General features: G+C 37.3%; 1 protein-coding gene across 1 annotated transcript in view; it reads right to left on the bottom strand.

The window, feature by feature from the left end:
* The window catches only part of ARHGAP6 (Rho GTPase activating protein 6), a 588,162-nt gene that overhangs the window by 226,468 nt on the left and 344,599 nt on the right, over positions 1-17,095 (bottom strand). The window lies entirely within an intron of this gene.

The following is a 17,095-nucleotide window of genomic DNA, read 5'->3' as shown; positions in this document are numbered from 1 at the left end:
GTCTGTTCATCTATCTCCACCCCTCTTAAAATGGTAACAAAAGAGCTACTTCCCTCAGTTCAGAGGAAAAGCCACTTGCCACTTGGTGTCTATAACTCAGTTGGCCAAGGCTTGTAAAGGAATAGGCTAAGAATTGACCAAGCATCAGGAAATATGAGGACTGTAGAAGGGAGAAATTAGCAAAGTATAAAACGAAATGGAGTTTGGGCCTAGAAAAGAGAAAAGTGTGTTTCCCTTTGCCTCCCAGCCTAAGCGCACAAAGCAGATTCACATAGTTTTCTTGATTCAAACAGAGTTGAAAGCGGGAAGGAGTTTAAATAAAGAGAGAGGGAATTTTAATGTTTGATAAAAGTAAAAATAACATCATCATATTAGTTCATCAAATTTTAAAAAGTATCTACAGAATGGCTGATGAGATGCACAACAAAATAATTAAGGATTTCAACTGCATCAATGAACCCAAGTATATGCTTGTCATATTCAACTTCTGCCAAATTTCTGTGTGTCAAAGCCAAAAGTAAAACGTTTCACAAGGTTTTACCGATTGGATAGAGAACCAGTGCAGGGCAGTGGTTCTCAACCTTGGCTACGCCTGAGAATCATTTGAAGTCATTTAAATATCAATGTCCAAGTCAATTAAACCCCAATCCTTGGACGTGGGTCTTGGGCCTTGGTATGTTTGATAAGCTCCCTACTCTGGTGAGTAAGAGGATTGAGAACCACAGGCCTAGTATCTAGGGCAACCGACAGACCTGATCTCCTAGGGACTGTCCCAGTTTTAGCACTGAAGGTTCTGCATCCAGAAAATCCCTCGGTCCTAGGCAATCAAGGCTGATTGGTCTCACCCACTCTGAACAGGGGAGGAGACATTATCCCAGAAATTTTCAATTAAAAATTACATAAGAGAACACTGCAAATAGAATGGGTAAGAGAGACCCATGAGTCACCAGATTGCAAGAAAAGGCCAAGCTCTCTCTCTAAGCCAACTTGGCAGGTGAACTCACTGCCCTCCCCCCTACCTGGGACATGACTCCTAGGGGTGTAAACCTCCCTGGCAACATGGGACAGAACTCCCAGGATGAGCTGGGACCCAGCATCAAGGGATTGAGAAAACCTTCTTGACCAAAACAGGGAAGAGAGAAAGGAGAAAAAATAAAGTGTCAGTGGCTGAGACATTTCAAACAGAGTTGAGAGGTTATCCTGGAGGTTATTCTTATGTATTACATAGATAACCCTTTTTAGTTTATAATGTATTCAAGTGACTGGAGGGGAAGTACCTGAAACTGCTGAGTTGTGTTCCAGTAGTCTTGATTCTTGAGATTGTATAATGATATAGCTTTTACAATGTGACTGTGTGAATGTGAAAACCTTGTGTCTGATGCTCATTTTATCCAGGATATAGACAGATGAGTAAAAAAAATATGGATAAAAAATAAACAAATAAAGGGGGAAAAGAAGTGTAACATATAAGGTATCGGTGGCTGAGAGAGTTCAGATAGAGTCAAGAGGCTACTCTGGAGGTCACTCTTAACACAAACTTCAGTTTGCCAGTGCTACCTATCATAACTTGCCAACCCCCCACCAAAACCATTCCTGCCAATCCTAAAGAATACCTAGGGCATTATGTAAGAGTCTACAAAGGTTCCATGCACTAGGGTAACTTTCCAGAAACCTACAACCTCCAGATGGGTCCCTGAACCAGATAAGTCCTGAAATGCAGAGGGGCCAGCCTCTCCAGAATATCAGCTGGTTCCACCCCCTATCCCATATTACTGACAGCCCCTTCCTTCCAACATGATAAAGTTAGAATGGGAATCGCCCAAATACTCCTAAAGAGTGGGAGAAAGATCAAAGTTGATGGTGGAGTTATACAGAGAAGGCAGGATTTAACAAATGAGTATGATTGCTGAATCATTATAATATTACTTTCAGTCTCCAGTACCTTAGAGCAGCTAGAAGTAAAACCTAACATTGTGGAATTGTGATCCATACCAAACTCTGAAATCTGTTCTACAACTAATTATTGTGATGTACTTTGAAATTTATTGCTTTTTTGTATATATGTTATTCAAAACAAAAAAAAAAAGGAGTGGGCTCGTCGGAAAGGATTTATGTACTCCCAGAAAAGCCATGACTTACCCCTAATCCAATCTTGTGGGAGCAACCATTTCTTTTAAACCCTATTCAGCACTGTAGGTTGGAAATTTGATTAGATTATGTCCAAGGAGATGTGGCTCACCGAATTGTGGATATAAATTTTTGAATAGAGGGAGATGTGACTCCAGCCATTCCACATGGGTCTTGATTACTTTACTGGAATCCTTTAAAAGAGGAAGCACTTTGGAAAAAGTTCGAAGTTCTGAGAGAACAGAGCCATGCCAAAGCCCACCAGCCAGTGGCCTTTGGAGATGAAGGAGAATGAACCTTTCTCTGGATGCCTCAGATTGGACATTTCTATAAACTTGCTTTAATGGGGACATTTTTGTGAGCTTAGAACTGTAAATTAGCAACTTATTAAGTTCCCCTTTTTAACAGCCATTCTGTTTCTGGTATATTGTATTCTGGCTACTAGCAAACTAGAACAAGGAGTATAACAGAGAAGGTAGGATTTAACAAATGAGTATGATTGCTGAATCATTATAGTGATATTTCTTTTGGTCGCCAGTATCTTAGAGCAGCTAGAAGAAACAATGAAAAATAGTGGAACTGTAACCCACACCAAACTTCAAAAGTTGTATAACTACTTGTTAAAGTGTACTTGGAAATTTATTGCATTTTTGTATATATGCTATATTTCACAATAAAAAAGTTAAAATAAATAAATAATAGTGGGAATAAGGGGTAAAATCAATTGGGTAGATTGAAATACTAGTGATCAATGAGAGGAAGGGGAAGGAATATGGGATGTGTGAGCTTTTTCTTTTTTCTTTTTATTTCTTTTCCTGGAGTGATGCAAATGTCCAAAAAATGACCATGGTGATGAATACACAGCTATGTGATGATATTGTGAGCCATTGATTGTACACCATGTATGGACTGTATGTGCATGAAGATTCGTCGATAAAAATATTTTTTAAAAAAAGAAAAGGCTAAGGCTGGAAAGTCCTACTGTGCTGTAAATGACTACAGTTCAATTAAAGGCCCACTCAGGGTGAAGAATTGGGTTGGGGAACCCAAGTTCTTGGTGTCTCGGTCCAAACCTTCTGACTTTATAACCACAATCCCTGTTTTCCTTATTTAGGTCAGTAACCTCACAAGTCTGATAATATAATAATCCCGATGCTAACAGAAAAGATACTGCTAATGCTGGTGCTGGTGGTAGTACTAATACTACTCAATGGTAGTACTGGCAGTAGAACGCATGTTAGTACTCATGCCAATGCTAGTTCTAGCACTAACAACAATATACAAACTAGCACTAGGACGAATATCCATGCTAAGAACAACGCTAATACTGGTGTCGGCCCTAGTCTTAATGCTAGCACAAATGCTACTAGGAATACACTGGTGCTATTAGGATTACTAATACTCATGTTAATGACAGCACTAGCACTGATCCTAGCACTAATATTAATATAAGTACTAGTACTGATATTATGATGAATACTATCATTAATGCTAGCACTAGTACTAATACTATTATTTTATACCAATACTATGCATTGCTAATGCATAGTAGTAATGCTAATACCAGTATCAATGCGACTGCTATTGCTAATTTTGATACTAGCAATAATGCTAACACAGGTACTATTATTAGTACTAACATAAATATGGAGCTAGTAAAGAAATGAATCATACTTTGGCATTAATAGTATTGACCTATAATAATAATACCTTCTGGAAGCAACATGTTAGGGTATGCAAGTTTCGTTTTTTGAGTTATTTGAAAGTTGGTAGAATCTGACTTACTGAAGGTATGATTTTAATGAAAATGCCTGGGATTGAATGATTTAAGTTTTTAATCGCTTTTCAAATATTTGGGTAAATCTGAGTTATTAAATTTAGAAATTTAGACTTTGCAAGGAATATTTAGATGCCATGGGAAGCATTAGGTATTAGATTTGAAAGTCTGTCTGGTATTTGAAGGACCAACAGAAAGGGTTTTTTTTCTTTATGTTAATACCAAAATTATAAGATTTAAAAATAAAGTGGAGAAAAGATATTTTTAAGATTATAACTTTAATATTCTGAGTATTAATCCAAGCAGGAGTCAATATAAATATTCTTGCATATGGTATGCATGTGTACACAAACAAAAGCTCAGGCTTTTGAAAATACAAGTGGCATGATGTTTCTGGAACAGGTGTGGTGATGTGAACTCATAGGGGACAAGAAGAAAGCAAAGATGATTCCTGATAAATTAAAAGAAGGAAAGGACAGAGCAGGCACAAAACATCCATCCTTAAGTTTGAATGGAAAGGCCAACAAGGGCTGATGTATTTATTGTGTTATGAAAACCTCACTGTAAAATCACTGAGATGAATCCAAAGGGCCTTTCTGCAGTAATTCAGATGCCAGAGTTGAAAGTGATGGAAATTCTAGCACCAGGAGAATTTACAATTTGTTTTGGAAGAGCTATCTGAAGAAACAAGATGAAAACTGCTGGCAGGGCTTAGCGGAAATACTCTCAAGCAAGCCAAGGCTAAAAATTGTTTAGTTAGGAGTTAGAAGTGCAAAGGTTGCTAGAGACAAGTGGGTTTAAGAAGAGGCTGGCTACAGGGCTGTAAGGCAGGTGAGCTTGTCCGGTGGGATGGGGAGAGGAGTGACAAGATGCCTGAGGTTATCTGACCCAGATCCACAGGCCATTATAGGATGCTGAGGGCCCTACAGACATGAGGTGTCTCATTTAAATGTCTCAAGTGGGGCAAACAGGGACCTCAGAGCTCGGGTTTTAAATACCTTGCAAACAAAACAGGTTGGTTTTAAGCTAAAAATAACAGATAGATGGGGCTCCAAAATGCAAAGGGATTGAAGGCAAGTAAAACATACTCTTCTGGCATCTTGAAACACACTTAGGAGTTTGCAAATGTGAGCATGTCATCAAAGATTGGGATAAATGAATGAGGGAGCACAAAAAAAAGGAAGAAAATTAAGCTATATATAGCAGTAAAGGAAAAAATATAGAGGCAAGTGATGATGGGAAACGTAAATTTCTTCTGCACAGAAGAAATGCTGGTTTAAAAATAATAAAGGTTTTTCAGGTAGAATGAAGTTATTTGAAACAAGGCAGCTGTCAAAAGAAGTGGTTTCTATGCAAGTTAAGCTGTCAGCAAAGCAAAAACACTTGAAAAAACCATTCGGTAAATAATAATAATAAGGGACAAGCAAGAGTGTTTGACCAGTGGTTTACAAACAGGAAGAAAGCAGGCCATAGGTAATTGTGGGCAAGTGATTTTTTAGGATAAAGACAGGGAAGCCAGGTCTACGGACATTAGTGGGTGTCAACCCTGGCTGCTCGGTACAGTCACCTGGGGAGCTTTCAACAATGCCTATGGCTATGTCCCAGCCGGGAAAATTGAGTCTAATCTCTGGGGGATGGGACCTGAAATTGTAGAGTTTCCCTAGGTGACTCTGATGTGCAACCAAGGTTGAGCCCCACTGATCTGCACTTACAGAATGAAAATGTGAAGTCCTACTTACTCTAAATTATCAACCCAAAACAGCCCCATGCTCCTGAAGCACTCCAATCATTGCGGCAAAAGGTGCTTCTTCATTGGTAGGTTGCAGATAAATTTTCCACTTGACTTAAGGAACTTTAAAATTCAGAAGTAAGAAGGTTTTCCTTAAATTCAGAAAAGGAGATGGGGAACTATGTTTGGTTGGCTTGTAAAACATCAATTATATTAGATATTTTAAACCATTTTGAAATAGAAATCCAACATACCAGTGTTCTTCATTGGATAATAATTCTTCCAGCCACAAAATAAAATCTAGCAACAATGAGAAATAAGAATGTCTTATGTAGATCCTAAAATAACTAGATTCTGTTTCTGACTTCACCTTTCATTGCTGCCCCAGGGCGGTAGCTCCCAACCTGGGTGCTTTTGCCACACACACACACACACACACACACACACACGTACGCACGTGCCCATCTCCTAAGGACATCTGGTAATGTCTGGAGACAGGTTTGGTTGTCATGACTTGGGGAGTGGAGGATGCTACTGGCAATTAGTGGCCCAAGGCCAGGAACGTGGCTAAACATCTTACTACACAGAATTATCTGGCCCCAGATGTCAATGTGGTGAGTTTGAGGAACCCTTCTCTAGACAAGATGGTTAACGTTTCCATAAATAATAACCAATACGTATTGCCTTCCAATTTCAATGCCAAAAAAACACGTTTCAACGTGTGCAAATTTCATGCTGAATTAAAGACAAATAAAAAGGCCTCTCACAGAAAATCAAACCACTAATAAAATTATTTTGTGGGTTTTACCACAATGAGAGATCAAGGACCAGGGATTCGGAAACTTGGCTAACCAGTCTGCTAAAGTGAAAACTGTATTTCAAATTTAATTTTATTGCTGGAGTTGATTTTACACTCAAGAGTCCTCCAGACAAAGACTTCTAGAGAGTACCCTTACTCATGGATATTGGATAAATGATATTTAAATACCCATGTAGAATATTACATTTTAACTTATATACATTTAAAAATATACACATTATTTACATCTTAAAATATATACAAATCCTGGGTGGTGCAATGGTGGCAGAGTTCTCGCCTGCCATGCTGGAGACCCAGGTTTGAATCCCAGTGCCTGCCCATGCACAAAAATAAATAAAAAAATAAAAAATAAAAATATATGCAAATCCTATATCTGTAGAAATAATGAAGGCTTTTTAAAAAGCTACAGAGTTATATGAAATTCTACAAACCACTTAGCTAATTTACTCATTTTATGGAAATCAGAACGGAAGTGGCTTATTAAGATATGTTTTAGGATTGCAGAGCAAGTAAACTGAGAGAAATAATAGAACCCTAGAAATGTGAAAATGGTTGACCTGAAGGGAAAATAAAGAGAACTGATTAGTCACCTCCAGTCCCTAATCTGTGATAACAGTAACATCAAATGGCAATGAGAAGACTATTTTCGAGAAAGCTTTACAAATTAAGATTATTTACATAAGGCAGAAAACATATTAAAACATTACTGGGAGTTTGGGAACAGGCAATTTAAATAACTGATGGATCCATTTCCAAGTGCTTGATAGTTATCAGTTATTGAGAGCCTGCCAGTGGGAACGCCCAAGCCAGAGGGTCTCAAATTTGGCAGCACATGCTGATCACTTGGGTTTTGCTTTTGTTGATGTTCAATGACGTCCAGGAACTGCCCCAGACCAATTAAGATAGAATTACTGGGGGTGGGGTCTGGCCTTTGGAATGACATTGTATGGTCTTCTCAAACGTTCATGGGCACACAGATCACCTGGGGAGATGGTTTTGAGTGACAGAGATGGGCTTTCAACTGAAAGCTGAGGCAGAGCCTGAATTCTCATCCACGCTATTTGTACTATACTTGCTTTAACAATTTGCAAAAGTCCAACTTTAATACTGATGAACATTAACTCAAAAAAAATCTTCTATATAACTGCTAGAATATCTTTGCTCTGGAATGATAATTTCAGAAAGTGTGCTGGGTAATAAGCAAATCAAAGCATGAATTTCATTTAGACATTCAGGGGTAGCATAAACTTTCTTAGAAGGTATGGTGCCTAGTTAACCCAGAAGCTATCAAAATGGTAAGTGGTTATATGATGAAATGGGGTTTCCTTTAGAATGTATTGGGGTTTCCATTCAAAATAGAAATTTCAGGTCATGACAATGTGTACTTACAGATAAACAAATTCACAGTATTTCTCCTGCTTGAACCATGCACGTAATATGATCTTGGCTTAAATGTGTGCATTTACATGCTACAATATGGATGAACCTCGAAAACATCATATCAAGTAAAAGAATAATTCCATTTATATGAAATGACCATAAAAAGAAAATCTTTGAGACAAAGTGTAGCTTACTGGTTGCCTGGGGCCAAAATGGGAGACAGGAAGTAAATGCAAGCAAGCTGACATGAGGGCGCTTACTGGGGTGATAGAAACATTTTAAAACTGGATTGTGGTGATAGCTGCACAATTCAGTAAATTTACTAAAAACCATTTAACTGTACACTTACAATGGATGAATTTTAGAGAATGTACATTATACTTCAATAGAGTTATTTTTAATATATGCAATAATTAGAAAATTAAAAAGTACTTATTTGCAAGTGAAGGACTGAAATCAATCTGATAACACTCAAACCTGAAATAAATTAGTAACATTACAGTATATCTCTTTTCCTTTGTAGGCCACCATCTTAGAAAAATAAAAATATAATGAATGAGGGGAAACATCCATTTTTTCACTACTTGTTCAGGTTGCACCATAATTTCTGGCCGAGCATCCATTTGTGGTTAATATAAAAATATCCCACTGATCTAGACACCATCCTTCTAAGAACCTCAACTTTCCAAAACCAGAAGTAAATAAGACATCTGAGAAACCAGCAGGATAGGCTACAAAATTTATGGGGCCCTGTGCAATATGAAAATGCAGGTCCTCTTATTAAAAAATTATTTAGAATTTTAAGATGGAAATAGTAGAACATTAAACTGTACACAGGGCTCTTCTCAGTTTGGGGAGCTGTGTAATTGCACAGGTGATCTGCTTATGAAGCTGGTTCTGGCAACCAAACCAGATGCCACAAAAGCTCTGGACGAAAACTATATCATTTATTCTTTAGCCAAGAACTTTATTCTTGTAATATATAACTCTTCAAACTTTATTTGCTTTTCCTCTATACACATCTTAGCAGACTTGGTTATCTAAGTTCATGGGCCGTGGACAATTGGAGTCAATAAATAGGGAAATAAAGGCTGTCAGAAGGCGCAAGCCTGCAACTAATGGGAAAAGTGAAAAAAAAAAACAACTCTAAAAAGCAGACTCAGATATATAATTTATTATAACGAGGCCAAGAAAGGGCAGCTTTTTCCATTGCACCCTCTGTTTGCAAAGAGGGAGATGTATAACACAGCTTAGAAAAATATTTAACAAAAAATGTGAGGAATGAATGCGGCAGCATGTACTGGTAAAATATTTGACAACTGGCTCTCTGGCAGAGGGAGGGAAACCCTGATTTGCAGCATTTGCCAATTTTCATGGTGTAAATACTTGCACTGTGGCAGATTTCAATGTACCAATGTAAGGGCACTGAATGCGGAGTTGGAAAAAGATGCACACCAATGGTTTTCCAGCCAAAACGAGCCACTTCCACCACACTGCTGAAAGGAGGAAAATATTAGGTGCTACGGTCAGTGAAGATAAAAAACAGGCACAAATCTGAAGAGGAGAAATAAAATTCAACTCTGTTCCCTATAAAACATTTTGTAAGGGTAATAAGCAAAGAAAGAAGGTAACTTGTTGTCATTTGCTAAAATGGGATTTTAATTCCAATGGCAAATCATCATGGATAATTGAGAACTGACTACAAAACTATTTCCTTTGTCATTTTCCTTCCAAAATAGTTATTTCTGAATGACTTCACAGTTAAAGGTTGTATGCTTAAAGAGCAATCCATTGTGAATAGAACTGAAACTATGCCAGTGATATGGTTTTTGAAAAACAGTAATTTTTTTTAAAAGGAGAGCATGGCCAAGTAAATATTTTCTCTTTTCTGCCCTGATAGTTTAACCTACGAATCACCTTGTAGAAGTACTATCATACTGGGGACATATAACCCCTACTCTTTATACCAAAAGCATAAAATCTCACTGTTCGTCTTAGTTGCTTCCAATAGAAAAAAGGGTAAATGGGGGATTGAAACGTGAGCATTTCATATCACCATGGGCATTGTTAAGAATCACTAACCCAAACCACAGCTCCCACTTCAGGAGAACTTTAAAACATCTTAAAAGCCAAGCAGTGGGGAGTACAAGGGTAGTTCAGCGGTAGAATTCTTGCCTGCCATGCAGGAGACCCGAGTTCGATTTCCGGTACATGCACTTCCCAAACAAACAAACAAACAAGCAAAACAAAGATAGAAAAAACAAAGAAAAATTCGACAAATGGTGCTGCAATCATGTCCCCCAAGAAAGGCATGTTTTGACCCAAACTCTGGTCCTGTGACTGTGAATCATTTGTAAATAGGACCTTTGAAGATTGTTATTACCAAGGTTATCCAAACTGAATGAGGGTGGGCCTTAATCCAATATAGTTGAAGTCCTTATAAGCAAAGGAAATTGGACACAGAAAGAAGTCCCAGGGAGCAGCCAGAAGCTGAAAGGCAACAGAACCTAGAAGAGAAAGATAAAATGCCACCATCTGCCTTACCATGTGACAGAAAAGCCAAGGACCAAGGATCATGGGCAGCCATCCCCAGAATGTCACAGTCTTCAGAGACAAAATACCACCTTGCTGATGTCTCAGTTTTGGACTTCTCCTAGCCTCAAAAACATGAGCCAATAAATTCCTGGTGTTTAAGCCAACCCATTGCATGGTATCTGTTTTAGCAGCTAAGAAACTGAACCATCACGCCAAACCACCTCTGGGAAGATGTCTCTAAGCCAGTGACCATCTTGCTCACTCAGCACGCTCTGCATTTTCACAACCCTTCTGCAACTGTCCTTTCATCAGAGGCAACGAAGAGAGGAATGGGGTGATTGCACCCTCTCAAGGAAGCTGCTCCATCCTCTAATGTGGGCAAGGGTTAAAGGTATCTTTTCCCATGAGCTGATAAAATTGCAATCAACTCATTTATTCTTTTAAAAGCATTACTGAGTGCTTATTATACTCCCGATAATGTTCTGGGACTCAGCATTTTGTTATATTTGTTATACCCCCATAGGACCAGGGATTGGGACCAAAACATGCCCTTTATGGGGGACATGATACAGTCCCTAACACATGGCATCATGGATGGAACCAGAATTTCGTTGACTGTTTGGCTTTTAAGAGATTTTAAAGTTCTCCAAAATGGGAGCTGTGGTTTGGGTTAGTGATTCTCAACATTGCCCATGGTGATTTAAAATGCCTCATTTACCCTTTTTTCAAACTCCAGCACAGCACTGGAAAGGCAAGGTAATATAGCATGTGCATAGCAGCTTGCTTAAAAATTAGCTCTGAAATGAGAAACACAGACATATTACAGGAAGCCTATACAACTGTGATTATCCTTAATACACATGCTGGCAAATGATCAGGCTTTTAAAAAATATCTTGGAACCTTTATGGAGCTTATTGATTTTATTAGTCTCTCCTCTACTTTTATAGCTTGCTATAAGCACATTAGATGTCCTACTTAATTCAAGATTCTTTACGCATGGAATGATAGAAGGGCCTAACCTAAGGTTTGATAACAATCATTACTTTGGCCCTTTAAAGCACATACATACATGCATACACACATGCGAACACACCCCCGTATGATTAGACACAGGGAACTTCCACTAATAGGATCTACGGGAAGATGGGGCTCCATCTTTGGGAAGCCTCAGGCAAAGACATAAGTATAGGTTTGTCATTCTTGGGAGTAGCTGATATCATTACAAGCAACTGTCATGAGATGTCTCTGCTTGGATGAACTGCAACATGAAACTCCTTTTGGTGGAAGACGCCCCTGGAGCAGAAAAATTAGTGTCAGGCTGCAGAACTGTGGACACCCCCCAGGTCTTTGGACTTCTCAGCTACAAACCACCCCTTGTTATCTGGAGATAGATGGATAGTGTCGATCTTTCACTATACTTCTCACCAAGGAAAAAGAATAAAATCTTCCAAGAATGCTAGTAGCACTACAGTGGCTGAAAGTCTGAGAAGGAAAGAACAGAGATGGAAAGCACATATTATAACCTAACCCACTGGTGCTCATGGGAAAGTGTAGCCTGCAAAGGGTAAAGCACTTATGTCTGTGTGTATATAATAAATATGCATATCTGTATAATACACAGCATTAATACATATACTACTCAACACACAATATAAAATAAAATATATGATCTGTAATGTATATTACATGGTAAAGATAATGCATTATACAAACCACAGAACATAAAGCTTAGAATGTATAATATGTATTAACCACCACACTTTATTTCATTGCTCAGCTGGCCTGCATAAACAAAACTGCAGCCAATTTTCCCGAATGATGCCTAGCCAATAGACTCTCACATTGGCATCAACTCAATGAGTGCATTCTTGGAGAGACAGACCAGAGCAGGTACTCTCATGCTAAATGACCTGTGGTTACACTAATCACCCGGTGACTTTAAGGCAAGTTGTAAAAATGCCCAGTCTCTTCATCTATAAAATGGAGATAAAAATTGTACATGCCCCTAGGGCTGCTATGAGGATTAAAGGAGTTAATATTTGTAAAAATCTTAATCCCGTGTCTGGTAAATAGTCAGTGCTGTGTAATTACTTCTAGCAAAAATATCCAGCCCTTTGGAGTATCTTATTGTTCTCCAGGTCCACAACGTTGGTAGGAATTTCACTCACATATATTTAATATGAAAACACAACTCATTCTTATTTTCTTAGTTTTTTCCTCTTTTAATAAACAAACTTCTTTTCAGAGCTCAAACTATACGTGAAAAAAATTTTAAGTCTTCATGAAAATTAATGTGATTAGCAGTAGTGTTTAATATACAGTAGTAATGAGCAATCTGAGGAGGAAATTTAAAAAATTCCATTTACAGAAGCAACTAAAAGATCCAAATATCTAGGAATAAATTTAACTGAGGATGTAAAGGACTTGTACACAGAAAACTACAAAATGTTGCTAAAATAACTCAAAGAAGATCTAAATAAATGGAAGGACATTCCGTATTCACGGACTGGAAGACTTAATATCGTTATGATATCAAATTGACCCAAACTGATTTACAGATTCAACACAATCCCAATCAAAGTCCCAACAGCCTACCTTGCAAAAATGGAAATGCAAATTATCAAATTTATTTGGAAGGGTAAGGGGCCCTAAATCGCCAAAAATATCTTCAAAAGGATGAACGAGGTTGGTGGACTCACTTCCTGACTTAAGCTTATTACAAAACTACAGTGGTCAAAACAGCATGGTACTGGCACAAGGATCATTAAATAGACCAGTGGAATTGAACTGAGTTCAGAAAGAGACCCTCTCATCTATAACCAACTGATTTTTGATGAGTCTGCCAAGTCCACCCAATTGAGAAAGAATAATCTCTTCAAAGGATGATGCAGGGAGAACTGGATATCCATATGCAAAAGAATGAAGGAGGAACCCTATTCTACAGCCTATACAAAAATTAACTCAAAGTGAGTCAGACCAAAATATAGGAATGAGGACTATTAAAACTCCTAGAAGAAAATGTAGGGAAGCATATTCAAAATCTTGTCTTAGGCAATGATTTCTTAGGCTTTATACCAAAGCAGGAGCAACATTAGAAAAAACAGATAAATGAGACATCCTCAAAATTAAAAAAAACTTTTGGGCATCAAAAGACTTTGTGAAGAAAGTGAAAAGGCAACCTTCTCAATGGGAGAAAATATTTGGAAACCTAATATCTGATAAGGTTTTAATATCCAGAATATATAAAGAAATCCTACAACTCAACAATAAAAAGACAAATAGCCCAATTTAAAAATGGGCAAAAGGCTTGAATAGACATTTCTCCAAAGAGAATATATAAATGGCTAAAAAGCACTTGAAAAGATACTCAACATCAAGAGCTATCAGGGAAATGCAAATCAAAACCACGAGATACCATTTCACACCCACTAGAACGGGTACCATTTAAAAATAAGACAGAAAATTACAAGTGATGGAGAGGATGTGGAGAAATAGGAACACTCATTGATTGCTGGCAGCAACATAAAATGGTACAGCCACTGTGGAAGACAGTTTAGTGGTTCCTCAGAAAGCTAAGTACAGAACTACCATATGACTCACCAATTCTACTATGTACATATGCAAATGAATTGAAAGCAGGGACTCAAGCTGATATTTGCACACCAACGTTCGTTGATGAATGGATAAATAAAATATCATATATACATATAATGGAATAATATACAGCCATAAAAAGGAATGAGGTCCTGATGCATGCGATAGCATGGATGAATCCTGAAGACATTATTCTGAGTGAAATAAGCCAGACACAAAAGGACAAATATTATATGATCTCATTGATATGAACTAATTAGAAAAAGTAAACTCATAGACTTAAAATCAAGAATATAGTTTTCCAGTGGTTGGGTTGGGGGTAGAGAATGGGGATTTAATGCTTAATTTGTACAGAATTTCTATTTAGGTTGATTGAAAACTTTTGGAAACGAATGATGGTGAATGTAGCATACTATTGTGAGTGTAATTAACAGCACTGAATTATATAGGTGAATGTGGTTAAAAGAGGAAATGCTAGGTCATATATATATGTTATTAGAATAAAAATTAAAAGATAAACATAGGACTTTATAACACAGTGAACTCCATTGTAAACGATGGACTATAGGTAATAGTACAAAGCATAAAAATATTCTTTCATGAATTATAGTGGTTATACTATACTAATGCAAGGTGTAAATAATGTGGTGGTATAATGGACAAATATACCTAATGTAAACTATGGACTGTAGTGAATAGTACAATTTTAATATATTTTCATCATTTGTAACAAAGGTACCACACTAATGCAAAGTGTCAACATTAGGGGGGATATATGAAAATGCTGTATTTTTTAATGCTATTTTTTCAGTAAACCTACAGCTTCTCTAAAACAAATTTTAATCTTGCAATCAGATAGAAAACAAATACAGGCACACAAAAATTGATGTGATTTGTAAATGGGAGAGAAAATGCCATTGTTTTTCCTTGAATCTATCAGGTTATCAATTTTTTTCCTAATTACAAGAAATTTCATTCTGCACCTGCTTGGGCATTGGTGAAGGTGACATTATTTCAATCAAAAATTTTTTATTAGAGAAGTTGTGGGTTTACAGAACAATTATGCATAAAATACAGGATTCCCATACCCATCCACCACCTACATATGCATTGGTGAGGAAAATTTGTTGCAATTGATTACAATATTTTTTGTAATTCTATTTTTTTAACAGTAGCTGCATTTGTTACAATTGATGAAAGATTATTAAAGCAGTACTATTAACTATTGCCCATAGTTTACATAGGGGTATTTTCCCCCATATTCCCAACCTGTTTTTTTTTCATGCATGCCTTTATTTTATTACTCATCTACCCATATACCAGATAAAGGGGGTGTCAGTCCCAAGGTTTTTACAATCACATGGCCACCAGATGAAAGCTATATAGTTATATAATCATTATCAAAAATCGAGGCTACTGGATTACAGTTCAACAATTTCAGGTATTTCCTTCTGGCTATTCTAATACATTAGAAACTAAAAAGAAATAATCTTTATAATAAGCCAGTAGTCATAATAGTTTGTTAAATCCTAACTTCTTAGTTACAACTCCTCCTTCTCTTTGATCATTCTCTCATTCTTCAGTGATATCTGGGCAATGACAGTTCTAACTTCTTCATGCTGAAAAGGGGTGAAACATTAAGGGTAGTTGATATTCTTGGAGAGATGGGTACCTCTGGGCTTCAGGCATAGGAGCCATCTGGAAGCTTTAAGGTTCTGAAAAAATAAACTTAATTGATAAAACTTTTATAAAGTGTTAGATAGAGCCCAGAGTATTCTTTAGGGTTTTCAGGAATACTGTCAGTTGAGGCTTGGAATACTGTAGCAATTTGCAATATCTGGCTGAAGCTTGCATAAGAGTAACCTCCAGAATGACCTCTTGAGTCCATTTTAAATCTCTTAGCCACTGAAACTTTATTTTGTTTCATTTCTCTTCCCCTTTTTCGTCAGTCCCACAATGCCAGGGTCAGACTCATCCCTGGGAGTCATGTTCCATGTTGCCAGGGAGACTTACACCCCTGGGAGATATGTTGCATGTCAGGGGGTGGTGGTGGTAGTGCCTTTATTTGCAGAGCTTGCCTTGGACAGAAAGGCCACATCTGAGAAACAAAATAAGTTCTCTGGGGGTTACTCTTAGGCATGATTATAAGCAGGCTTAACATTTTCCATTACAGAAATAAAATTGAGGCCTTGGCTCATTAAGTTGAGAGAATATCAGGAATTCCCCAGGTACAGTAGTTTAATAGTTACACATTTTTTTCTCCATTCCTTCAAGGGACTTTGCAGCAACTTTTAAAATTTTCTTTCCCAGATACTCTGGAATGAATCAGGTTATTACAATAACATGTACAGAATAACAAGCTCTCATTCCCTATTCTAGTTCCCATTTAATTAGGTTGTTTCAACTAATTTAAACTGGTCAGACAGGTTAAATTAGATAGTGTGCTACTGAAAATTTAAATTTGGACAAAATAAACATCTCTTCTCTTGGTCTTATACAGAAGTTGAAGGTTTAAAGTACAGGCAGTATCATCCTTTACACTGTGTTCTGATTTACCTTAGTCCTAACCAGATCAGCTTCATTCATATGTCTAATTGAAGTCTGATCTCTTTTTCAGCTTCTTTAACAGTTGCTTTATGGAATAACACTGACTTTCAGAGCTGCAGATCTAACTCTGAGTCTCAGTTGCCACTAAGATACCCAAAGTTCCAGGGAACGGCTAGGTTATACCCAGAGAGCACAGCATCTCAGAATGTAGACATAACAGTTAAAACTCAGGAATAGATGTGACTGCTGTAAGAGCTTACAATCTAGGAACCTTTATAATGAGCCTTATTGAAAATTCTGCACTCCTTCACCATTGATGGCCCGATCTCTTCCCACTTTCTATCTCCTGATAAAAAATTGAATTTAATGCTCAGAGTTTGCTCATTATAGTTAGTTTATATTAGTGAGGAAGTTGATATGTTCATGCAGGATAATTAAGAAATAAGGTGAATACAATTTGATACTATTGTTAAGTTGCTAAAATGTACAATATAAGATGTGCACGTTTGCGTGTTCTAACTTTTTATTGTGGCAACGTATATACGACTCAAATGTAGCACAACCTTGTGAATAAGATGTGTTCTT

The sequence above is a fragment of the Tamandua tetradactyla genome, chromosome X (genome assembly GCF_023851605.1).
Source record: "Tamandua tetradactyla isolate mTamTet1 chromosome X, mTamTet1.pri, whole genome shotgun sequence".
Taxonomy (NCBI): domain Eukaryota; kingdom Metazoa; phylum Chordata; class Mammalia; order Pilosa; family Myrmecophagidae; genus Tamandua; species Tamandua tetradactyla.
Note: the sequence above shows the minus strand (reverse complement) of the source record. Positions and strands in the feature narration are given on the sequence as shown.